Raw genomic sequence first — 27,429 nt, 5'->3', positions numbered from 1 at the left:
GGTTCTTCTTCAGGAGTGGCTACTGTAATCATTGACGACGGAACCAAACTCATTAAACAAACTTCCTTGACTTCAGCTCAACGTGTTGAACTGTATGCTGTCATTATGGCTTTTAAACATTTGCCTTCTATATCTTTTAATTTGTTTTCTGATAGTAAATATCTTATCAGCTTATTATTTCTTCTGGAGACTGCGACCAGCGGACATACTAATGACCCTGAATTATCATCCTCTTTTCGTTTGCTTCAACAGCTTATTCGTTCCCACGATGGTCGTGTTGCAGCTCTGCATATCCGTGCTCATTCTAACTTGCCTGGTCCATTGTCTAAACTTACTGCGGCTGCAGATGTTTTAACTCGATCTAAACGTGATCTTTATCCTGTGCGTTTTCCTCCCAAAAATAAAGTTAAAGTTACTCTTCCTCCTCAATCTCTTTTCCCTAAAGCAGGACATATCCCAAATTACCGTCTTCCTCCTTTCCGTTCGTCATGCTGTCAAGAATGGCTAAGGTATTGCATTCATTATCTTCATACTGTTGATACTCATGGTCCATGTCCTGGACACCCTCATATTATGGTAAGTTATGATCAAACTGCTTCACAAGCAGCACAGCAATCGCATGCTTTACACCATCAGTCGGCGGCTACGTTACGCAAAGAATTTTCCCTTACTCGTGAAGCCGCCCGACAAATTGTTAAGCAATGCCCACAGTGCTTACCTCACCTTCCTGTTCCACATTATGGTTTTAATCCTCGTGGATTATTACCTAGTCATTTATGGCAATTGGATGTTACTCATATCCCGTCTTTTGGGAAATTACAATTTGTTCATGTCACTATTGATACTTATTCTGGTTTCCTCTGTGCTACAGCACAGACCCGAGAAGCTACTAAACATGTTATCACTCATTTATTACACTGTTTTGCTTTCATGAACCTTCATTTTACAGGAACCAACATTACTCTTACAGGCCCGGCTACCAGCCGACGAGAGGATCTTAAGGATACCATCATTTGGTATAAAAATGGGCAAGCTATTAATATTAGAGGTCGAATCTCATATGCCTCACCACTTTGGGATTCCGCTATTACTATAGCCAAGGTTCCAGGTGAAGATTCAGGAAATTATTTCTGTATGAAGCATTTACTTGGAGGACAAGGGATACTTACAGTTGGACATAAGGTTACTATTCTTAACAGAAAATCAAAAACTCAATTTCCTCCTTTTATGACCATTAACTTTGCTGGATCCAATTTTGAATGTTGCAATGCATCTTGGAATAATAACCAAATATGGTGTACTACAGATCATACCAAGGGGTCAATTCTTATCTCTTCTATTCCCATCATAGATAGGTTTATCACATTTCAAAAGAACTGGGATATATGGAAACTAGCTCTAACTTATTCCAATACACCTGTTATAACTTGTGTTGCTCCTCCATATACACTTTTGATTGGTTCTATTAACATTGGTAATTCTTCCAGAGGAGGATATAATATTAGCTGTGTTCATTGTATTTTTAGCAGTTGTATGTTCCCTTCTGCAGGAACACAATCTGTGCTTATACTAAGGCAACCCCTATATGTTATGGTGCCTGTACATCTGAGAGAACCTTGGTATGAAGATACTGGAGTACAGGCATGGGTGGAACTCTCCAAAGCCTTGCAGAGAAGGAGACGCTTTATTGGGTGGCTAATAGTAAGTTTACTTGCCTTGGCTGCTCTGTCTGCTACCGCGGCTACTGCCCGTCTTGCTCTTTCACAGAGTATTAATCATGCTCACTTTGCTAATCAATTATCTCAAAATACCAGTCTTGCTTAATCTTTACAAAGTCACATAGATTTACAGATGAATAACAAGTTAGATGAATTTAAAAACGCAATTTTGAGGATTGGAGATCAGATGGCAGCATTAAAATTGAGGATGCGTTTAGCTTGTCATGCAAAGTATACGTGGATTTGTGTTATTCCTTACAAGTACAATGACTGTATTTGGGAATGGGAAAAAGTAAAAATGCATCTGCTGAGTGTTTGGTCAGATAATAATATTAGTCTTGATCTTAAGAAATTAAATGCTGAAATTCAGGATATACAAAATGCACATCTTGATGATATTTCACCAGAAGATGTAATTCAAACTTTACTGGATCATTTAAAGTGGTTAAACCCTTAGTCGTGGATTACTAGAGGGTTGTCAGGATTTATTACCCTGGCCATAATTTGCCTATTATTGATAATAATCTTCTCATGTCTGTTTCATATCCTCATGCAACAGTATACTAGTCTCGGCACTAAGCTTCATGGAATTATTTTGCAGCAAAAATTAAAAAATAAAAAAGGGGGACCTGTGGGAAGCAGTCAGCCTTGAGAGCAGGCTACAGACATGCCAGGCATGCCGCCGCTGCTCGAAGGGACCGTCCCTACTTGTTCCCCTCCTTGTTCCATTCCATGGGAGATAAATCACCAGGGCCCAGAAATCAGAAAGAATGTAAAATGAGACAAGCCAATCTGTCTCCACCCTGCACGTGCAGGTTATTTTGGATGATTCTGGGTTTATGGGTTTTCTCCCAGGGAAGTTAACCTTGAGCCGAGACAGTCATTAGATAATGTAAACCACCGTCTGGCAACCTTCCCTTTTCTAGTCTATATAATCTGCAACTGTAGCATAATAAAACTTGCCTTGCAACCATCAGTTGTCTTGGTCCTTCTGACCCCATTCGATGGTGCTACTTCAGTTCCTTACCCCGTCCCTTCTGACCCTGGGCGGTGAAATCCTCTTTCTGAGGCTGGTCCGTGGCACATATGAATATGTTTTTGTCTTGCTGTACTGCACATATGCTGTCTAGTAACAGATATTTTGTCTGCTATTAGTGTTTTAGATTATGTCTTTCCAAAGCGCTGAGGCAGTGCACCTATTTTGAAGTTGCAGCTGATGGCTGAACGTATCCTAGCTGACAAATTATTGATTAATAAAAACATGAATTTCTGAAAGATGTGTACTGTTAACCAAAATCTGAGCAAGGAGTGTCAAATGTAATTCTTAGCCAGAATTACATGTTAATGAACCATTTAACAGTGTAAATCAAGGAACATCAATGTAGGGATTTCTTTTCATTTATTTCTTACCTGCTTGAAATATCAGTTAAAGGTTGCCAGCTTGGTTGCAGATGAACGGGCGTTTGAAGTTCCCCGAACTACTTAATGTGGAATAGGATACTAGACTTCCAACGCCCTCAAGGCTGTGACCTTGCAGCCATTTTACATAGCACATCATCCTCCTATAGGGATGAACCTTTCCCTGGCCCGAAAAGTAGCCACTCCGTTGAAGCTTTGCTTATTGTAACAGGCTTTTGTTTCCAGGTTACATGTCTGTGGAAGACTTAATTCTGAATAGAGATATAGATATTACTGGAAACTAATTGTTTTTGCTATTATACTCTGCTTTATCAAAAAAAGTAAAACATTTAAATTGTGCTACAAAAATTCAGATGTTGTTTTGCAATCTTTAAACAATAAATGAATGAATTACCCTTTAAAAAAAAAAGAATTAAGCAGTTAGTTAAGCTGTTGGTCCCACATCAGACAAATTATCCTTATACCTCCTGTCAATATTGTTAACAGAGACTGTTATTTTATTAATCCTTATGATCCCGTGATTCTTTCTTTCATGTTTCGGGGCACAGCAGGTGAGAGAGTGGGTTTGTTAAGCTGGGTGGGTTTATCCTTCTTTTATGCGTTCATTCAATTTTATGTTCATTTACTTATTGTATACATATGGCAATAGAAGCTGCTAAGGCAATCATTGCTATTCTGCAAAACAACAAGGCACAGAAGCAGATGTCTTATTTCCGAGATTTCTCCCCCCAAGATTATTATGATTAAAGATCCTTTCCCCCCACTCCCTGGAGAGGACAAGGAGCTGCTCGCTGGAGGATTTTTAATGACTTGGGGAAAGGCTCAAATATCCCCCCATTATGGTAATCCACCCCAGGGGCAAACCACACAAGAATATTATGAATTTATTTTATTTTTCTATCCTTGCAAAGGTAATACTCAGCTCATTAGAATATGAAAACTATACTGTCAAATTTCAGAGTTACATGGATGAAGAAAATCACCAAAGTGGCATCATATCATGTGTGTTATAGTTGTATTTACTATATTGAGTATATTAAATATGTTGTGTTAACAATGTATTGTATAACTATATATTGAAAAGGCAAAATGCTGTAACGTATTTCAGAGAAAATAATTATGTTGGCCAACCCCAAATTGTGCATTGTAGACGGGTCCTAGGAAAAGAAGATTTAATTCATAGTGAACAAGAGGTTAGCTTCTGTTTTCAGCCATGTGCCATTTCAAGAATTAAACATCATGAATAATACAGGATATAAGAGGAATAGTCTAAAGATGGAAAAGCACATTTTGATTAGGAAAGAGAATTTAAGGCTTAAGTCTTTTTTTTTTTTTTAAGGAAAACTGCCTTATTACTATGAGATAAGAAAATTGTTTCCTTCTTTTCTTCCTTGCTTTCTTCTTCTTTTTTTTAACCTTTTTAATTTTGGATATTTGACCTCTAAGCTGAGGTGACTGAAAATGCCTCCTCTGGGCATCAACCTTTTTGAAAGACTTTTTCCCCCTCCCTAAGGGCTATTTGTCTCTTGGAGGCTTTGTCTACATTACTCCTCAAGAGGCAAGCATTTGTCCTTGCGCTAAATGCTGACATCTCCTGATAAGAGGGAAGCTGCAAAGTAGAAGAATTGAAGGTCAGTATGTTGATATTGGTCTCAAGTGCATTGATGTACATTTGTGTATTGGGGAAGGGGAGTGAAGCTTGAGAGTGGGCCAGTGGGGAGGGGTAAATATTTTGTGATGCTGTCTACCTATGGGCTTATAAAGTTTACAGCTGCATTAGGAGGACAAGCATTACCATTAGCATGAAAAGTAGGGCAGACCTCAGTTGCAAAAGCTTCTAGCCATACACATAGGGCAATACGTAAATGATACACCTTATTGCATTCACCCATTCACCCTCCCCTGTTCACGCTAATTGGAAATTTCCATCCATTTCAGAGAAGTAACACAACTATCAATCATTTTCCCTGGCACGAATCTTCCAGGAGGAAGAAAATGGAATACACCTAGCGACAGAGCTCACGCACTAGTAGTCCATGTGTCTTAGATTTAATATCTGATGACTAGCTGCATTGAAGCCAAGAGGTGGTTCACAAAGTTGCTGCACATTAGAATCACCTGGGGAACTCTGAGACCTCCCTGTGCCCAGGCTCCTGCCTAGACCTACTGAATCAAAATCTCTGGGGCTGGGACCCAGACACCAATGTTTTTCTTCAAAGCTCTTTAGGTAATTCAAACGAGCAGCAAAGCTTGAGAACCAGCCCAATAATGGGAACAAACTTACTTCACACAGATAAAGTGGGGCAATTCATATGTTAAAAGAACGTGAATATATGTATATATTTCTTTTTTTCGCTTTATTCTGTTTGTATTTCAAATAGGCTTTTTTTTTTCCTTCTGCAAAAAGCGTTATTGTTTCCATCTGGTCCAAGGCTTGGGAGAGGGCTCCAGGGCGGTTACAAAGCTGCCTAGTGGCTGCAGAGCGGGGCTTCAGGCAGAAGCTCTGACGCCAGAGGGTCTCCTCAGACGCGGCTGGACTTCAGAGACTCCTGTTTGGCTCGAGGGTGAGCCTTTCAAAGAGATACTCGCCCAGCACAACCTGCGGACCAGCCAGCCTGCGGAGGTTGGTCAGGTGGTCGCCCATCTTCTGGATGAGTTTCACCTGCTCCTCCAGGAAGCGGCTCTCCAGGAAGTCACAGAGCTGGGAGTCTGCACGGGCAGGACCCAGGGCGCGCAGATCCGATAGTGCCTGGTTCCGATTCTTCTCCCTAAGAATGGCGGCTTCCACAGCATCCTGGGTTTTACCCCACTCATCCTGAGAAGGCTTCCGCGCATCCTGGAAGAGGGCGCGGCCGCAGCACTGGTTTTGCATTTTCAAGAGGCGCTGGGCGCCCTCACACTTCTCCTCAGCCAGTTGGCGAAAAATGTGGCCCATACTGTCCAGAGTCCCATTGTTGCTGTCGAAATAGATGCTCAGAGAGAGGTAAGTGTCCACAGATGCATGTTGAACAGGCGGTGGACGGCGGCCTCCACCTCGGTGGAATAATTCTGACGAACCTGGGAACTCGTGGTTGATCAGTGATAAGGAGCTAAGCTCAAAGAATGGTGTTGGCCTGTCCTGGAGGCTGAGGATAGCTGAGTGTCTGATTCCAAAGGTTGCGAAAGGAAGAAAGGTTGGAGGGTGGTCGGGGGCTGGAGCAAGGAGCGTCCCTGGGTCTGTTCATTCCAAACACTGTTGAAGCAAAAGACAGATCTGCAGGACTGCCGAACGCACTGCCTCAAATAGGCTTTGATATAAATGAACAAGAAGTCCAAGCAAGGACAAAACTTACCCTTCCTCCCACCAAAATAGCTGGTGATACTAGAATCTAGATCTGGGAAGGGATTCTTCCATTACTTTCTTAACATTCCAAGCCACTAGAGCAGTGGTTCTCAAAGTATGGTCACCTTGTAACCAAGCAGTACCCTATGGGGCCTTCCTAGGACAGACCCATCCCCCATATCCTCTATTGTAGTTTCTCTCTGAAGTACTCAGATAATAGTATCTCAGGCATATTTCTTGAGTTTTCAGACACTAAAAACCACCACCCAATGGAAGAAATGAACTCCTTGATGATCATGAGCACGTAGCCCCCAGACCTTCTGGCACCTAAGGATGGATAATGTTACCTGCCTTGTGGCCTCAACATCAGCCAATCAGAGGATTGTGCACGAGCTGATCACATGCCCTGGGATGTCCCTCCCTCACCTGGCCTTTAAAAATGCTTTGCTGAAATCCTTTGGAGATTTCAGGGGTTTTGGAACACGGACCACCCCTCTCCTTGCTCGATCCTGCAATAAACCTTTCTCTTCTCCAGACTCCAACCTTTAGGTTTGTTTGGCCTCACTGTGCTTCAGACACACGAACCTGCATTCGGTAACAAGCTGACCAGCTTTACCAGCGTCCCCTGATAATGTGTCAGATATTCAAGTTTTAGGGCCCTATCCAAGCCCTATGGAATCAGCAACTCTAGTGGGGCTCAGTGATCTCTGTTATAACAGGCCCTCCATATGATTTTTATTCACCTTAAAGTTTGAAGATATCTGCATTGTCAGCTGGCCAAAGCGTCCACCAGCAGGTGAAGGGGAGTGACGCCTGGAAGAGATAGGGAGTAGCCAAGGCAAGTACAGCAGCATTTGCCGTGGTAGTAATGGAGAATGCCTTTTCTCCACTGGTTGGCACAGACTAGTATCTGGGAGCAGTGGCAGGGTTATTTAGGATGCTTTACATTTCAATGTAGTGACCGCTGTCCTGGTTTGCCAGGGACTTCCCCTGTGTGAACACTTAAAATCTCATCCTGGCAAACCCCTTAGCCCTGGATTTGAAAAACTTAGGGAATAACATGAAATTTAGGGGAAACATGATCTAGGATTTGGGCAAGTCACAAGTGCTAATTAAAGCTAAGCAAGTATGGACAGCATCTAGCCTTCTTTACCCCTTTGTGGGAAGGTAAATCTGATTGGGTGAAAGGACTTATTGTTAAGAAATCTTTGTAGAAACATCCCCTGCTGCTTAGTCCGCTGGTTCTCAGTTCTGGCTAGACACTGGCATCGTCTGAGGAGATTTAAAATTATTTTATTGGTCTAGGATGACCAACAGTCAGTGTGAGGGTTTTTAAAAAGTGCTTCAGATGATTCTAATATGCAGCCAAATTTAGGTGCCACTGCTTAAGCTTTTGAACCACTGCTACATATTTTCACCTCATCTTCCTATGAGAATATCCAACTGTAGTTGAGGTTTGTTGTTTTTTCTTTTTCTTTTTTGAACTCTCTTATTATAAGATTTACTGTCTTAAATAAGATTGAATGTACAGAAAATCCTGCTAGTCCATCTGGTATAGCTAGACACTTAGAATAATATCGTTAAGATATATACCATTTAAGTACTGTGACTGGCCTTTTTAAAATTAACATATGCATTGAATTAGTACAATCTCTTTTGAAGTTGTCATGTTGGGGAGCTATACCTGTAATCTGCTGCCATTGCTAAATATCTGGACAACTCTTATTAGGAATTGTTTTTAAACATCTTTAGGGATTAAAACCAAGAGTGCTGTATTATTTGTACTGGGACCACAAAAACCTCACAAAGTTTCCCCACTGTACCTTCTACCCCCATCTCTAACCCTTGGCAACTTCTAATCTGTTCTCCATCTCCACAGTTTTGTTATTTTAAGAATAATATGTAAACATAATCATGAATTACTTAATCTTCGGAGATTGGCTTTAAAAAATTTTTTCTTCAGCATCATTCCCTTGAAGTTCATTTTAATTTTTGCATATATTAATAATTTGTTCCTTTTCGTTGCTCTGTAGTATTCTATCATAAGATTTTATCACAATTTGTTTCAACATTCATCCATTGAAAGACATTTGGGTAGTTGCCAGTTTTTGGCTATTATAAATAAAACTGCTATGAACATTTATGTGTAAGTTTCTGTGGGAACTTAATTAAGTTTTTGTTTCTTTTGGATAAATGCTCAAGAGTACAAGTACTGCGTTGTAGGGTGAATCTACTTTTAGGATTAAAAGAGACTGTCAAGCTGTTTCTCAGAGTGGCTAAACCATTTTATTTTCCCACCAGTGAGGTGATAAAACTTTTCTACGTACTCGCCAGCATTTGATGTTGTCACTATAATTTTAGTTATTCTCTGATATCTCATTATGGTCTTAATTTGCATTTCCCTAATGCTAATGATGTTGAGCATCTTTTCATGTGCTTCTTTGCCATGTGTATATTCTCTTCCATGAAATGTCTGTTCCTGTCTTCTGCCTATTTTCTAGTTGGATTTTTTTAAGTTGTTTGCAGAGTTCTTTGTATATTATAGATACAAGTCATCTGTCTCATATGGGATTTTCAAATATGTTTTCCCACTGTGTAATTTGAGTTTTCATCCACTTAAAAGGATCTTCTATGAAGCATTTTTAACTCATTTTGATGAGATCCAATTGATCAGTTTTTGCTTTTATTGATCATACTTTCGGTGTCAAGTCTAAGAATTATTCACCTAGTTCTAGATGCCAAAGATTTTCTCCTATTTCTTTTTCTAAAAATGTCCTGCTTTTACATTTCAGATTATGATCCACTTTGATTTAATTTTTGTGTAAGGTGTGGAGGTTTAGGTTAAGGTTCATTTTTTGTTTGTTTTTGTCGAGGGATGTCCAACTGTTTCAGTACCATTTTTTGAAATGTCTATTCTTCCTTGATAGCTTTTGCACTGCTGTCAAAAACAGGTTAAATGTATTTATGTCAGTCTATTTCTGGGTTCTCTATTCCATTCCATTGATCTATGTATCTACCGTCCAAAATTACTGCAAAGTCTTGAAATTGGGTGGATTAATTCCTCCCATTTTAATCTTCCTTTACAAATTGTTTTAGCTATTCTTCAGCCTCTTCTTACCATATAAATCTTAGAAAAAGCTTGTCTATATCCGCAAAAACCTTGAGGGCATTTTAAGAGTAATTGTGTTAAGCCTCTTGGGGAGAATTGACATCTTTATTATGTTGTGTTTTCTAATCCATGAACAAGGTATGTCTCCCTATTTGTTTGGGACTTTAACATTTTTCTTCATCAGCATTTTGTAATTTTCAGTATAGAGGTCCTATAAATGTCTTATTGGGCTTGTATTTAAGTATTTATTTAGGTCAGTTGTAAATGGCATCACATATTTTACTTTAAGCTTCTACACATTTGTTATTAATATATAATGTGATAAAATTGTGTTGATCTTGTACTCTAAAACATTTACAAACTAATATTATTTCTCAAGCTTTTTGTGGATTCCTTGGTATTTTCTCCATTTAGATTATCATCTCATCTTCAGACACAGACAGTTTTACTTTTCCTTAGGCAATATAATAGGATATATTACTATTCAACATTCAGTAGGATATATTCCTTCCTATTCAACATAGTAGGAATAGTCCTTTTATCTTTTCAATGAACTTTTTAAAAATTTAACTTTTAAATTTATGTATTTATTTATTTTTGCTTTATTTTCTTACTAGAACCTCCAGTAATATATTTAATAAAAGTGGTGAGAGTAGATATCCGTGCCTTGTTTCTGATCTTACAGAGAAAGCATTCAGTCTTTCACAGTTAAATATAATGTGGGTATAGGTTGTTTGTAGATCATCTTTATGAGTTTCAGTATGTTCCTTTTGTATTCCTAGTTTGCTTGGAGTTCTTTTTTCTTCTGTTTTTACAATCATGAATGGGATTGGATTTTGTCAAGTGCTTTCTCTGCATTATTGGATAGGATCACATGACTTTTCCCTTTAATCTGTTGGATATGGTGGATAACATTGTTTGATTTTCAAATATTTAACCAACTTTGCATAACTAGAATAAATGCCACTTGGTCATGGTATATTATTCTTTTTATATATTTCTGGATTTAATTTGCTAATATTTGGCAGAGGATTTTTACAGCCAATTTCATAAAAAATATTGGTCTGTAGTTTTCTTCTTTCTATCCTATCCCTGTCCGGTTTTGGTATCAAGGTAATACTGGCTTCATAAATTTAATTAGGAACTGTTCCTTCTACTTCTCTTTCTTCTCAAATCATGTAAAATTGGTGTTAATTCTTTATGTCTTGGGTAAAAGTGAAACATCTAAGCCTGAATATTCCTTTTGGGAGTTTTTAAATGAAAAATCAGTGTTTCTAATGGTTACAGGAAAATTGAGATTATCTATTTCATCTTGGCTGAGTTTTGGTAGTTTTGAGTGTAGAAGCATTGGCCCATTTCATCTACATTTTTGAATTTATAGTGTAGACTTGTTCATAACAACTTGTCCCTTATTAACCTGCAGGATATGTCATGGTATCCCTGGTTGCATTTCTGATATCTGTGATTTGTGCCATCCATCTTTTTATCTTTATCAGTCTTGCTAGATCTTTATTGATTAGGTTGTTTATTTCCAAAAACCAGCCTTTTGTTTCATTGATTTTTCCCCCCTATTTTCCTGTTTTCAGTTTCATGGATTTCTATTTCATCTTTATTATTTCCTTCTTTCTGCTTGTTTAGTGTTTTTTCCTCTTCCATTTTTACTGTTGTAATATAGAAAATTATATTATTGCTTTTTTTTTTTTTTTTTGCGGTACGCGGGCCTCTCACCATTGTGGCCTCTCCCGCTGCGAGCACAGGCTCCGGACGCACAGGCCCAGCGGCCACGGCTCACGGGCCCAGCCGCTCCGCGGCACGTGGGATCCTCCCGGACCGGGGCACGAACCCGCGTCCCCTGCATCAGCAGGCAGACTTTCAACCACTGCGCCACCAGGGAAGCCCTAGATTATTGCTTTGAAATACTTTCTTTCCCAATTTAGTGCTATAAACTTCCCTTTCAGCATTGCTTTCACTTCATTCTGCAAACTTTGATCTGTTATATCTCCATTTTCTTTTATTCTATGCATTAAAAAATATTTCCTTGATGCTGTCTTTTTTACCCATGAGTTATTTGGAATTGTGATGTTTAGTTTTCACGTGACTGAAGACTTTCCTGTTGTCTTTCTGTTATTGATTTCTAGTCTGATTCCATTATGGCTAGAGAACATACTCTATGATTTTAATTCTTTTAAATCTGCTAATTTTTTTATGAATATATAAATGAAAGAAATAAGAAAACCTCTGAGTCTTAGCATCCAACACTTAGGCACATTACAATTTAAATCTGCTAAGGTTCTTTTTATTGCCCAGTATATAGTATATGAGTGAATATTCCATGGACACTTGAATATGTATTCTGCTGTTACTGAGTGTGTTCTTTAAATGTCAGTTATATCCTATTGATTGATGATGTTTTCATTTCTTCCATATTCTTGCTGATTTTTCTCTCTGGTAGTTCTATAAATTGCTGTGCTGAAGTCTCAAATAATAATTGTGGATTTAAAATTTTCTCCTTTTACTACTTTTTTCAGTGTTTGCTTCATGTATTTTGAAATTCTGTTGTTTGGTGCATACACATTTAGTATCATTAGGTCATCTAGGTGGATTATTCCTGTTATCTTTATGTAATGACCCTGTTTGCCCCTAATAATTTCCTTTGCTCTGAAGGCTACTTTATCTGATATTAATATAGCCATTCCTACTTTTTCTGATTAACGTTCACATGATATATCATTATCTTCCTTTTACTTTGAACTACCTATATCATGATGTTTAAAGTAAACTTCTTATAGACAGTATATAGTTGGATCATGCTTGTGAATTTTTAATCTACTCTTCCAATCTCTGTCTTTGACTTGGTTATTTAGATCATTTACAGTTAATGTAATTATTGCTATGTTAAAGATTAGGTCTACCATTTTATTTTTTGTTTTGTCTTTTACCTTAGTTTCTCAATCTTGTGTTTCTGTTATTTTGCCTTCTTGTGGGTTACTTAAACATTTTTTAATAAGTCCATTTTAATTTAATTTATTTATAATCATTTGTGTATACTGTTTGTATAGTTTTCTTAGTGGTTGCTTTTGGCATCACAGGATACATATGTAACTTACCATAGCCTACTGGAATCAGTGTTTTATTACTTCAAGTGAAGTTTCAAAATTTTACTTCCATTTAGTCTCTTAATATTCCCCAGTTTTAAAGTATGATTTTCTGTAGTATTTCCTTTCTCTACATTGAGAACCACATCAGATGGTGTCATAATATTTGCTTTGACCATCAGATAGTATTTAAGAAACTCATGAGGCTAATGATCGTCTCTTATATTTACCCCATTTGTTTTCACCCATTCCATTGTTCCCCTTTCCTTTCTGAAGTTCCCAGTCTTCTGTTGTTGTTTTTTTTATGTTTTCATAACATTAGGTGATATCTGAGCTTTCCAGTGCCATTGGATATGAGTTTCAGGAAACACTGAGTCTGGCTCACTTAATGCTGCTGAGTTGGAGGGTTTGTATATGTTGGGCCTGTTGGCGCAGCAGGTGCTAGCAGATTAGACTAATGTTGATGGGACTAGTGCCACAGGAGGATGGGTTCCCATTCAGGCTATGCTGCTGCTACAGTAGATCAAGTCCCCCTCTACCCCAAGTGTGGGGCAGTGACCTGCTACTGTCACTGCTTTGTATTAGGCTGCTTTTGCCTCAGGTGTGTGGTGGGATTCCTTGGAACCTGCTGCTGCTGTCAATCACAAGGTTAAATTCATTTCAGAAATACTTAAGTATAAATATATAGCCTGGCTCCTGTAGGACCCCTGTAATAGTTTTTATTTTTATTTTTATTTTATTTTTTTATTAGTTTCTGCTTTATAACAAAGTGAATCAGTCATACATATACATCCGTTCCCACATCCCTTCCCTCATGCATCTACCTCCCTCCCACCCTCCCCATCCCACCCCTCCAGGCGGTCACAAAGTACCGAGCTGATCTCCCCGTGCTCTGCGGCTGCTTCCCACTATCTATCTACCTTACGTTTGGTAGTGTATACATGTCCATACCTCTCTTTCGCTTTGTCACAGCTTACACTTCCCCCTCCCCATATCCTCAAGTCCATTCACAAGTAGGTCTGTGTCTTTATTCAAGTTTTACCCCTAGGTCCTTCATGACATTTTTTTTTAAATTCCATATATATGTGTTAGCATACGGTATTTATCTTTCTCTTTCTGACTTACTTCACTCTGTATGACAGACTCTAGGTCTATCCACCTCATTACAAATAGCTCAGTTTCGTTTCTTTTTATGGCTGAGTAATATTCCATTGTATATATGTGCCACATCTTCTTTATCCATTCATCCGATGATGGACACTTAGGTAGTTTTCAGCTCCGGGCTATTGTGAATAGAGCTGCAATGAACATTTTGGTACATGTCTCTTTTTGAATTATGGTTTTCTCAGGGTATATGCCTAGTAGTGGGATTGCTGGATCATATGGTAGTTCTATTTGTAGTTTTTTAAGGAACCTCCATACTGTTCTCCATAGTGGCTGTACCAATTCACATTCCCACCAGCAGTGCAAGAGTGTTCCCTTTTCTCCACACCCTCTCCAGCATTTATTGTTTCTAGATTTCTTGATGATGGCCATTCTGACTGGTGTGAGATGATATCTCATTGTAGTTTTGATTTGCATTTCTCTAATGATTAATGATGTTGAGCATTCTTTCATGTGTTTGTTGGCAGTCTGTATATCTTCTTTGGAGAAATGCCTATTTAAGTCTTCTGCCCATTTTTGGATTGGGTTCTTTGTTTTTTTGCTATTGAGCTGCATGAGCTGCTTATAAATTTTGGAGATCAATCCTTTGTCAGTGGCTTCATTTGCAAATATTTTTTCCCATTCTGAGGGTTCTCTTTTGGTCTTCTTTATGGTTTCCTTTGCTGTGCAAAAGCTTTGAAGTTTCATTAGGTCCCATTTGTTTATCTTTGTTTTTATTTCCATTTCTCTAGGAGGTGGGTCAAAAAGGATCTTGCTGTGATTGATGTCATAGAGTGTTCTGCCTATGTTTTCCTCTAAGAGTTTGATAGTTTCTGGCCTTACATTTAGGTCTTTAATCCACTTTGAGCTTATTTTTGTGTATGGTGTTAGGGAATGATCGAATCTCATTCTTTTACATGTCCCTGTCCAGTTTTTGCAGCACCACTTATTGAAGAGGCTGTCCTTTCTCCACTGTACATTCCTGCCTCCTTTATCAAAGATAAGTTGACCATATGTGCGTGGGTTTATCTCTGGGCTTTCTATCCTGTTCCATTGATCTATCTTTCTGTTTTTATGCCAGTACCACACTGTCTTGATTACTGTAGCTTTGTAGTATAGTCTGAAGTCAGGCAGCCTGATTCCTCCAGCTCCGTATTTCGTTCTCAAGATTGCTTTGGCTATTCGGGGTCTTTTGTTTTTCCAAACAAATTTTGCAATTTTTTGTTCTACTTCTGTGAAAAATGCCAGTGGTAGTTTGATAGGGATTGCATTGAATCTGTAGATTGCTTTCGGTAGTAGAGTCATTTTCACAATATTGATTCTTCCAATCCAGGAGCATGGTATATCTCTCCATCTATTTGTATCATCTTTAATTTCTTTCATCAGTGTCTTATAATTTTCTGCATACAGGTCTTTTGTCTCCTTAGGTAGGTTTATTCCTAGATATTTTATTCTTTTTGTTGCAATGGTAAATGGGAGTGTTTTCTTGATTTCATTTTCAGATTTTTCATCATTAGTGTACAGGAATGCCAGAGATTTCTGTGCATTAATTTTGTATCCTGCTACTTTACCAAATTCATTGATTAGCTCTAGTAGTTTTCTGGTAGCAGCTTTAGGATTCTCTATGTATAGTATCATGTCATCTGCAAACAGTGACAGCTTTACTTCTTCTTTTCCAATTTGGATTCCTTTTATTTCCTTTTCTTCTCTGATTGCTGTGGCTAGAACTTCCAAAACTAGGTTGAATAAGAGTGGTGAGAGTGGGCAGCCTTGTCTTGTTCCTGATCTTAGTGGAAATGGTTTCAATTTTTCACCATTGAGGACAATGTTGGCTGTGGGTGTTTCATATATGGCCTTTATTATGTTGAGGAAAGTTCCCTCTATGCCTACTTTCTGCAGGGTTTTTATCATAAATGGGTGTTGAATTTTGTCAAAAGCTTTCTCTGCATCTATTGAGATGATCATATGGTTATTCTCCTTCAACTTGTTAATATGGTGTATCACATTCATTGATTTGCGTATATTGAAGAATCCTTGCATTCCTGGAATAAACCGCACTTGATCATGGTGTATGATCCTTTTAATGTGCTGTTGGATTCTGTTTGCTAGTATTTTGTTGAGGATTTTTGCATCTATGTTCATCAGTGATATTGGCCTGTAGTTTTCTTTCTTTGTGACATCCTTCCCTGGTTTTGGTACCAAGGTGATGGGGGCCTCATAGAATGAGTTTGGTAGTTTTCCTTCCTCTGATATTGTTTGGAAGAGTTTGAGAAGGATGGGTGTTAGCTCTTCTCTAAATGTTTGGTAGAATTCGCCTGTGAAGCCATCTGGTCCTGGGCTTTTGTTTGTTGGAAGATTTTTAATCACAGTTTCAATTTCAGTGCTTGTGATTGGTCTGTTCATATATTCTATTTCTTCCTGATTCAGTCTTGGCAGGTTGTGCATTTCTAAGAATTTGTCCATTTCTTCCAGGTTGTCCATTTTATTGGCATAGAGTTGCTTGTAGTAATCTCTCATGATCTTTTGTATTTCTGCAATGTCAGTTGTTACTTCTCCTTTTTCATTTCTAATTCTATTGATTTGAGTCTTCTCCCTTTTTTTCTTGATGAGTCTGGCTAATGGTTTGTCAATTTTGTTTATCTTCTCAAAGAACCAGCTTTTAGTTTGGTTGATCTTTGCTATCGTTTCCTTCATTTCTTTTTCATTTATTTCTGATCTGATCTTTATGATTTCTTTCCTTCTGCTAACTTTGGGGGTCTTTTGTTCTTCTTTCTCTATTTGCTTTAGGTGCAGGGTCAGGTTGTTTACTCGAGATGTTTCCTGTTTCTTAAGGTGGGATTGTATTGCTATAAACTTTCCCCTTAGAACTGCTTTTGCTGCGTCCCATAGGTTTTGGGTCGTCGTGTCTCCATTGTCATTTGTTTCTAGGTATTTTTTAATTTCCTCTTTGATTTCTTCAGTGATCACTTCGTTATTGAGTAGTGTATTGTTTAGCCTCCATGTGTTTGTATTTTTTACAGATCTTTTCCTCTAATTGATGTCTAGTCTCATAGCATTGTGGTCGGAAAAGATACTTGATACAATTTCAGTTTTCTTAAATTTACCAGGGCTTGATTTGTGACCCAAGATATGATCTATCCTGGAGAATGTTCCATGAGCACTTGAGAAAAATGTGTATTCTGTTGTTTTTGGATGGAATGTCCTATAAATATCAACTAAGTCCATCTTGTTTAATGTATCATTTAAAGCTTGTGTTTCCTTATTTATTTTCATTTTGGATGATCTGTCCATTGGTGAAAGTGGGGTGTTAAAGTCTCCTACTATGATTGTGTTACTGTCAATTTCCCCTTTTATGGCTGTTAGTATTTGCCTTATGTATTGAGGTGCTCCTATGTTGGGTGCATAAATATTTACAATTGTTATATCTTCTTCTTGGATCGATCCCTTTATCATTATGTAGTGTCCTTCTTTGTCTCTTCTAATAGTCTTTATTTTAAAGTCTATTTTGTCTGATATAAGAATTGCTACTCCAGCTTTCTTTTGATTTCCATTTGCATGGAATATCTTTTTCCATCCCCTACTTTCAGTCTGTATGTGTCTCTAGGTCTGAAGTGGGTCTCTTGTAGACAGCATATATATGGGTCTTGTTTTTGTATCCATTCAGCCAATCTGTGTCTTTTGGTGGGAGCATTTAGTCCATTTACATTTAAGGTAATTATTGATATGTGTGTTCCTATTCCCATTTCCTTAATTGCTTTGGGTTTGTTATTGTAGGTATATTCCTTCTGCTGTGTTTCTTGCCTAGAGAAGTTCCTTTAGCATTTGTTGTAAAGCTGGTTTGGTGGTGCTGAACGCTCTGAGCTTTTGCTTGTCTCTAAAGGTTTTAATTTCTCCATGAAATCTGAATGAGATCCTTGCTGGGTAGAGTAATCTTGGTTGCAGGTTTCTCTCCTTCATCACTTTAATTATGCCCTGCCACTCCCTTCTGGTTTGTAGAGTTTCTGCTGAGAGGTCAGCTGTTATCCTGATGGGGATTCCCTTGTGTGTTATTTGTTGTTTTTCCCTTGCTGCTTTTAATATGATTTCTTTGTGTTTAATTTTTGACAGTTTGATTAATATGTGTCTTGGCGTATTTCTCCTTGGATTTATTCTGTATGGGACTCTCTGTGCCTCCTGGACTTGATTAACTATTTCCTTTCCCATATTAGGGAAGTTTTCAACTATAATCTCTTCAAATATTTTCTCAGTCCCTTTCTTTTTCTCTTCTTCTTCTGGAACCCCTATAATTCGAATGTTGGTGCGTTTAATGTTGTCCCAGAGGTCTCTGAGACCGTCCTCTGTTATTTTCATTCTTTTTTCTTTATTTTTCTCTGCATCAGTTATTTCCACTATTTTATCTTCCACCTCACTTATCCGTTCTTCTGCCTCAGTTATTCTGCTATAGATCCCATCTAGAGTATTTTTCATTTCATTTATTGTGTTTTTTTTTTTTTTTTTTTTTTTTTTTTTGCGGTAGGCGGGCCTCTCACTGTTGTGGCCTCTCCCCTTGCGGAGCACAGGCTCCGGAGCACAGGCTCAGTGGCCACGGCTCACGGGCCCAGCCGCTCCGCGGCACGTGGGATCCTCCCAGACCTGGGCACGAACCCCCGTCCCCTGCATCGGCAGGCGGACCCTCAACCACTGTGCCACCAGGGAAGCCCCATTTATTGTGTTTTTAATCGATGCTTGATTCATCTTTAGTTCTTCTAGGTTCTTGTTAAATGTTTCTTGCATGTTGTCTATTCTATTTCCAAGATTTTGGATCTTGGAAATAGAATCTTGGATCAGCTTTACTATCATTATTCTGAATTCTTTTTCAGGTAGACTGCCTATTACCTCTTCATTTGTTAGGTCTGGTAGGTTTTTATCTTGCTCCTTCACCTGTTGTGTGTTTTTCTGCCTTCTCATTTTGCTTATGTTACTGTGTTTGGGGTCTCCTTTTTGCAGGCTGCAGATTCGTAGTTCCCGTTGTTTTTGGTGTCTGTCTCCCGTGGCTAAGGTTGTTTCAGTAGGTTGTGTAGGCTTCCTGGTGGGGGGGGACTAATGCCTGTGTTCTGGTGGTTGAGGCTCGATCTTGTCTTTCTGGTGGACAGGTCCATGTCTGGTGGTGTGTTTTGGGGTGCCTGTGGCTTATTATGTTTTTAGGTAGCCTCTCTGCTAATGAGTGGGGTTGTGTTCCTGCCTTGCTAGTTGCTTGGCATAGGGTGACCAGCACTGTATCTTGGTGGTCGTTGACTGAAGCTGGGTGCTGGCGTTGAGATGGAGATCTCTGGGACATTTTCGCTGCTTGATATTATGTGGAGCTGGGAGGTCTCTTGTGGACCCGTGTCCTGAAGTTGGCTCTCCCACTTCAGAGGCACAGCACTGACTCCTGGCTGCAGCACCAAGAGCCTTTCATCCACCCGGCTTGTGTCTCAAATACCATTCTATACCATGCTGGGAAAGCTGTGGATTCCTTGAGGGTATTTGTCTTGATTTCTGTGGTCCAATTTCCTTTTCACTGACTCCTTTTTGCTTAGCCGGCATGTAAAAGGGTACCAAGAAGGTGGCAGCAGGCACAATAAATCTCTTTAAAAGACTCCTGGACCCCTTGCCTGTAATAGTTTTTTATTGCTTTCATACAAATTACCACAAGTATAGTGACTCAAAACAATGTAAATTTATTACCTTACAAGTCTGAGATTGGTCTCAATTGAGTAAAGTACAAGTGTTGGCAGGATCGACAGATGAATGGATAAAGATGTGGCACATATATACAATGGAATATTACTTAGCCATAAAAAGAAATGAAATTGAGTTACTTATAATGAGGTGGATTGACCTAGAGACTGTCATACAGAGTGAAGTAAGTCAGAAAGAGAAAAACAAATACCGTATGCTAACACATATATATGGAATCTAAAAAAAAAGAAAAAGTGGTTATGAAGAACCTAGGGGGCAGGGCAGGAATAAAGACGCAGCCATAGAGAGAGGACTTGTGGACACAGGGAGGGGGAAGGGTGATCTGGGATGAAGTGAGAGAGTGGCATGGACATATATACACTACCAAATGTAAAATAGATAGCTAGTGGGAAGCAGCCACAAAGCACAGGGAGACCAGCTCTGTGCTTTGTGTCCACCTACAGGGGTGCGATCGGGAATGGAGGGTGGTAGGGAGATGCAAGAGGGAGGAGATATGGGGATATATGTATATGTATAGCTGATGCACTTTGTTATGAAGCAGAAACTAACACACCATTGTAAATCAGTTATACTCCAATATAGATGGTTAAAAAAGAAAAAAAAAAGTGTTGGCAGAGCTACATTCTTTTCTGGAGGCTCTTAGGGGTGTTTCTGTTCCCTGGACTTTATCCGCTTCCAGCGGTCCCTTGTAGTCCTTGACTCAGAGTCCCCTTTCTCCACCTACAAAACCCAAAATGTTGCATCTCTCTGATTCTGCTTCTATTAGGACATCTCTCTCTTTCTCTTTCTACAGTTGGGAATGGTTTTCTACTTTTAAGGACTCATGCAATTAGATTTGTTCCATGAGGTAATCCAGGATATTCTTTCTATCTCAAGGTCTATAACTTCAGTCATATCTGCAAAGTCCTCTTCACCATGTGAGGTAACACATTAATAGGTTCTAGGGATTAGGGTGAGGGCATTTTTAGGAGCCATTATGCTGCCTACCACACCCTTAACAAGTGACCTTGAGAAAATTACTGAGATTTTTTAAAGCCTTACTTTCCTCAAACATAAAATGGAAAGAAAGCTAACTAGTTAATATCATGAAAGTGAAACAGTATATATGAAATCATCTAATTCAAAAAATAAGATTTCTTCTTTTTCTTTATGATTTACATGATTCTCAGAGTTCAGTTCCTTGAAGAGTTACTTTTTTTTAAACAGAACTAAGGAATTTCAGGGTTCAGGTGCTGTAAGATTGTCTGAATTATCTGAGTAACAATTAGCTAAGCACAGGTGTAAAGCATTTGATTTACTCCCTGGTTTTTTTTATCTTCTCATCCCAATAAATGCCTATCCCTTTTCTAGCTCCAGCCAGTAGAGTCAGAGCTTGTTTTACTGTTTAACTAAAGTTCAATTTAAATTCTCTCTACATCTCCAGATTCTCAGCCCTGGTTGCATATTATAATCACCTGGGGAGATTTCAAGAACTACTGATGCCAAATTTCTACCTATCATGGATATTTGAGGAGGGACCTGGAATGAAATGCTCTAGCTTATGGTTTTTGGAACCAAATCATAGTCTACACTGAGCCAAATTATTTGCGAGATCACCTCTAAAAAGGAATTTATCTGTGGTGACTAATGCTCTTCCTTTGTCAGTATGCTTGATTTGTCCCTCTTTGGGGGAAAAAAAGAGGGGGAAAAACCCCCCAGCAGTTGTGCTCCCTGAATTATAACCCGATGCTGTGGAATTAGTGTTGGTTTAGAGTGCACATCTTCGGATACCCATTCTCTCTCCTGCTTCCTTGCATGAACTTATATCCTTGGGCAGTGTTTCATCCACCACCCTCTTTTGCTTCTAATCTTAGCAAGTAAAGTCTCCCCTTAATGAAACAGCATTTCATGAGGCTTACTGGGAGCGTAGCTCTGTTCCAGACCTATCCTATGTTAGCTAAAGCAGATATAAGTGATGTATTTTTGGTATTCATCCTTGTGGGTTGCAAAGAGAAGACAGAATTTTATCCTTTAGGTGTCATCTGACTGGACAAATGGGCTCTTTCCCTCTGCTGCCTACCATGTAAAAACCTGAGGGTGTTACCTCTAGAAGGTATCTTCTAGTTATCAAAATAGTTCAGATAAGTCAAATTTCTCAGTAAAAGATGACAAAACTATGGCTTAGGTGGTTAATTTTCTATGTCAATTTGTCTGGGCCACCATGCCCAGTTATTTGGTCAGATATTATTCTGGATATTTCTGTGATGGTGTTTTCGTGTTTTTTACAATTTTTATTTATTTATTTATTTATTTATTTATTTATATTTTTGGCTGCATTGGGTCTTCGTTGTCACACGTGGGCTTTCTCTATTTGCAGCAAGCGAGGGCTACTCTTTGTTGTGGTGTGCAGGCTTCTCATTGCGGTGGCTCCTCTTGTTGCAGAGCATGGGCTCTAGGTGCACGGGCTCAGTAGCTGTGGTGCACGGGCTTATTTGCTCCACGGCACATGGGATCTTCCCAGACCAGGGCTCAAACCTGTGTCCCCTGCATTTGCAGGCGGATTCTTAACCACTGCGCCACCAGGGTAGTCTCTGTGATGGTGTTTTTGGATGAAATTCATATTTACATTGGTGTTGGACTTTGAGTAAAGCAGATTATCCTCCATAGTATGGGTGCGCCTCATCCAATCAGTTGAAGCTCTTAATAAAACAAAGACTGACCTCGCTGTCGCAAAAAGGAATTCTGCAAGAAGACTTACAGAAATTGAACTGCAACTCTTCCTAGAGTCTCTAGACAGCCTAAGCTGCAGATTTTGAATTGACCAAGCCTCTATTATTGTGTGAACCAATTGTTTAAAATCTCTCTCTCTCTTTCTCTATCTTTATATAGATATGGATATAGATCTAGGTATCAATATTGATATCTAGATCTATATCTATCAATATATATGGGCACATTGTATACACATGCTGTTGGTTCTGTTTTTCTGGAGAAGCTTGACTAATATAGTGGCCCATATAAATAAAAGGATGAACCCAAGTTCACCCAGGTAGAAAGTAGTACAATGAGAACTGGAACTTAAGGCTTCATGACTCATTCAGCTGTGAACACTGACCCAGAACTGGGGTCCGCAAACTCTGGCCCACTGATCAGATCTCGCTTGACTCCTGGTTTTGTACATAACATTTTGCTTGAACACAGCCACACCCATTCATTAACGTATGGTGCATGGCTGTTTCTGTGCCACAGCAGCAGACAGGCAGTTGCAACGGAGAGGTATGGTACACAAAATCCAAAATATTTACTACCTGACCCTTTACAGAAAAGACCTGCTGACCCTTGCTCTAGGATGCCATCTGATTTCTGATAACACAGAGGAGAATAATTCATGCACATTGGGGTTGATTGTTAATCTCATGTCCTCCTTAGGTCAAAGAACTCTTAAATGCTCACCCTTGCAATAGCCAGCTTGGGGAGCATTGTCTGAGGATGCAGAAATATTTCTTGCCAGGTCTTTCCAATCCACACTGCTCCCTGACTATGGTTCTTAAAACCTATTTTTAAAAAATTTTTTATTGGAATATAGTTGATTTACAGTGTTGTGTTAATTTCACGTGTACAGCAAAGTGAATCTGTTATACATATACATATATCCACTTTTATTTTTTTTTAGAGTCATTTCCAAATAGCCCGTTATAGAGTATTGAGTGGAGTTCCCTGTGCTAATAAGAAGAGCAGGTTCTTATTAGTTATCTATTTTATGTATAGCAGTGTGTATATTTCAGCCCCAATCTCCCAATTTAGCCTCCCCACCACAATCCCCTGGTAACCCTAAGTTTGTTTTCTGCATCCCTGCCTCTACTTCTAAAACCTGTCTATTTTAACCAACTACCACTCATTGCTTACTGTCTCTGGCTTCATGTACTTCATAATAAATCTACCTCTTGTTCAATCCTGGATGACATGTTCCAAGGACTGAGATAATATCTTATTCTACATAACTTGTCCTTGATATTGTCTAACTTGGGGTCTTTATCTATGTCCCAAAGAAGACAGTCACACTCTGTCTTCTAGTACTACTAATAATACCACATTTTATGGCATGAATTTGACCCAATGCACTGAACTATCCCTTTAGAAACTGTATGCAACCTGTCACTGGGTTTTAGCACCGGGATAGAGCTCAAATTAGTGTTCATATTTAAACAAATCTACTTGACCAGAAACTTTTTGTCTCACCATTTATTTTATGACACAAGTAACTTCTCTCTTTGCATCTATGATGTAAATATTTTTAGTTTCCTAAATTATCTGCAAAATTATTTAGAGCTTCCATTTCAGTAGGCATTGGAATTGCTGTGTTATGACTATTTCATTATTTTATTTCCAAATGTTAAAATAGGCTTCAAGCTTTGGCCAGGAGTAGACAGGAAAGGGTTTTAAAAGAAATGAAGAATGGGAAAGACTTCTGATGCAACGGAGACTTAATAAAGATTTGATTTTGAATCAAGAATTTATAATAAAGGTTTGATTTTGAATCAATAAGTTATGTCATTGCAAAATAGCTCCCTGGTAAAATTCCATTCTTTTGTAATCATTAAGTACAGAAATTAACCATCAAAATATGCAGTGATCTTTTTCATTTTCTAAAAACAAACCTATATCTAGATGAGAGGAGAATTCATTTCATAACTCAGGCTCTGGACTTACGACTCCAAGTCCTGTTTTCTTTCAACCATGCCTGCTAAGTTTCTGTCTAACTTCTTGAGCATGAGGTAATGGCTTCAGCTTTCATCTCCTTACTCAGTATATAGCTTGGTGACTAAGAGTAAGGGATTTAAACCTTGAGAACTTGGGTTCCAATCTTGACTCTAAAATTTACTTGTTGAGTACTCTTGAGCATGTTGTCTGTTTTTGCCTCATTTTTCTCATCTATAATATAGAGATAACATTACTTCTCTCAGCGCGTTGCTATGAGGGTTAAAAGAGAAAATTCACACAATGCAAGAATTTATCAGTTCTTGGGACACAATAAATACCGAAAAGAAATGTTAGCCATTATCAAGGGCCCCTCATTTTATGGATAATATAGATTAGTTTATATAGGTCTAATATTTACATATACATAAATATTTTGTACCTATATGTGTGTATACGTTCTTCTTAGAAATTGAGCAGTCAACATTCACATCTAAAAGTATGTGCTGTGTGAAATGTAGATCTCCTGTGTACAGACACAGTGCTTTAGTTATCTATTGCTACATAATAAAGAAGTCCAAACTTAGTGGTGAAATAAACTAAAATTTTAATATGTGCCCAGATTCTGTGGGTCAGCAATTCAAACAGTACGCAGAGGAGATGGCTTGTCTCTACTCTGTGACTGATGTCTGAAACCTCAGTCATGAGGATTCAAATGGCTGGGGCTGCAATCATCTAGATCATTTTAATTCACATGTCTGGCCCTTGAGATGGGATGACTTGAACACTGCGCCCAACAAGGACTGTTGCCTGGAGTGCCTATAGATGGCTGCCCATGTGGCTTGGACTTCTCATAACGTGGTCGTTAGGATTCAAGATAGAGTATCCCAAGAATGAGCGTTCAGGGTTGAAGCATTCCAGGAGAATCATGCAAAAGCTGCATGACCTTTTATGACCTAGTCTTAGATGTTACATAGCATCACTTTATACTATTGCAGGCGTTGGAGACCTTTTTCCATAAAGTGTGAGACGGTCAATATTTTAGGCTTTACACGCCATACAGTCTCTTTTGCAACTACTTAGCTCCGCTGCTGTGATGTGAAAACAGACACAAACAATACATATACTAAGGAACATGGCTGTGTTCCAATAAAGCTTCATTTATAAAAGCCGGTAGAGGCCTAGATTTGGCCCACCAGCCATAATTTACTGACCCCTGCTCTATTGTTTGAAGCCATGGAAAGCCTGCCCAAATTCAAGGGAAAATGCCCACATCTGGATGTGAAGAATGGCAACGAATCTGAGACCTTGTATTAAAACCACTACATATGGGATACTTAGAAGAAGATCTGTCTGCATACCTTGTTTCTCCCATGTATGGTGGATATGAGGTATTGGCACATGTTACATCTCTGTAAGCCTGGGTCAAGGTCAAAGTTGGAATGTGAACTCAATGACCTTGATTTCTGGAATAATTGGTAACTCTACTTATGATATCCTTACACTCCTTACCCATATAAATACACCACAAAAGATAGATTTCAAGTAAACAGTTGCTTTATGGCAGATTTTTATTATGTCTCCATTGACTGAATTATTCCATTTTGGTTAGAAACATGAGTTTTGTTTCTTTCCTAAAGAGATCTGCAAGTTTTCAGATGTGGCATTTCATTCTAATGAGAGGATGATGTAGGTTTTTATAAACGGAAAAAGCAGGGCAGGCTGAGTTCACTCAGATCATACCAATGCTTACAGGAATAACCGAAACTGGAACACAGGCTTCCAGGTTTTCCTGTCCTGTGCTCTTTCCGGTAGGTGCCATTGTCTGCTGGGCCTGGCAGTAATAAGTTTTGACCTTTACCTCTCTACGCTATTGTGAAGTGGTTTTGGGCTTTGTTAGCTTTCTTATGAGTTTGTACTAAATTGTGTCCATAAAGTAGGCTGAATTCCTCAGGGAAGGATGATAGCTGTTACTGTGTTATTACTGCAAATGTTGTGTTGGTTACTTTTTTTTCTTTTCTTTTGTCCAGTTGTATCCTGAACTTAAAAGTTATATTATCTGAAATGAACAATGTGCATCTGGTGGAAAACACTAATTTAAGGGATGAAAATTCCTGATGATTGCTTCAGTCAACCCTTAATACACACTGAGCTTCATTAGTAAATAGACAACTCTCAGACCTTTCCCTTGGAAGAGGTCGCATAATCAGGCTTTGTGTTGATTTCGCATTCTGTTCGTTAGAGACAGAACAAAGTAGAATAATTGGCTGGTACAGGGAAAGCAGAAAGAACTTTCTTCTATTTTGGTGATGCATCCCGTAATAAGGGTTGAAAATGAGACTGGAGGTAAAAACGTGAAACTCAGAAGAGCAAAGGAGACAGGATATTGTTTCTTTGAAAATATTCTTTCAGTGTTGGCCCAGATGAAATATGAAGCTGAGGAAATTTTTTTTTAAATGATGATTTTTGTGTTAACAATGTGAGTGTGGAATTAGTAAGAATCAGAAAGCAAGCATCCTTTTCCACCAAGGACTTGGGAGCAAGTGAAACCATAAATACTCCCGGTTCTTGGAAACCCTTTTGGAGCAGTAATCAGAGAAGGGTAAAGGCAAAGCCTCAGAGCAGAGGTGTTCAGAGCAAAGGGATAGGAGGAGAACAAAAGGAGAGTGGATATTTTTAGAGCTGTCATTTTGAAATTTACCTGCTTCTGATTCAGTGCTGCTTTGCGACTGTGTTGATCCCGTGGAAATCCTCAAAGCAGGAGCAGCCCTATTTTAAAATAATAAGGTTAGAGCAAGTGACTTGAATCCAGGTCTCTTTAGCTCAAGAGGACAGAGGAGAGTGTGAGGAAAGAGTGAGGCCACAAGGAATTGTTCACTGGGTACATTTTCCCCAAACCTCACTAACTGGGAGAAACTGACCACTGGATTATGTGGCTTGAAGGAAAGCAAAAATGTTGAAAGCAAAGAGTGTGGAGCTTGTTTAGAAAGCAAGCTCTATCATTTGGTCACCTGCTGATGATAATAGCATTGGCTGAGTCCTGACCATTTGCAATGAAGGCACTTCTGTAGGTCATAAGTTCCAGGAGGGCCAGAACTGAGTACGTCTGTTTCAGCATTTAGCATGGTTTAGCATCTTAGAGCCCGGTACATTATTGGCATATAGTAGACTTAAAAATGAATATTTGTGGATTGTCTGAATGAGTGGATGGATGTGTGTGATTCA

At 38.8% G+C, this 27,429-nt stretch overlaps 1 pseudogene across 1 annotated transcript; it reads right to left on the bottom strand.

Moving 5' to 3' along the window:
• Positions 1 to 5,557: 5,557 nt before the first annotated feature.
• Positions 5,558 to 26,026, bottom strand: LOC307065531 (ferritin light chain-like; annotated as a pseudogene). Its single transcript has 2 exons — positions 25,958 to 26,026; positions 5,558 to 6,194 (listed from the first exon to the last, which is right to left on the bottom strand). The product of its transcript is annotated as a ferritin light chain-like (transcript).
• Between the last annotated feature and the right edge of the window lie 1,403 nt (positions 26,027 to 27,429).

Source organism: Hyperoodon ampullatus, assembly GCF_949752795.1.
Source record: "Hyperoodon ampullatus genome assembly, chromosome: 2".
Classification (NCBI taxonomy): domain Eukaryota; kingdom Metazoa; phylum Chordata; class Mammalia; order Artiodactyla; family Ziphiidae; genus Hyperoodon; species Hyperoodon ampullatus.
This window is presented reverse-complemented; position numbering and strand designations above follow the sequence as displayed.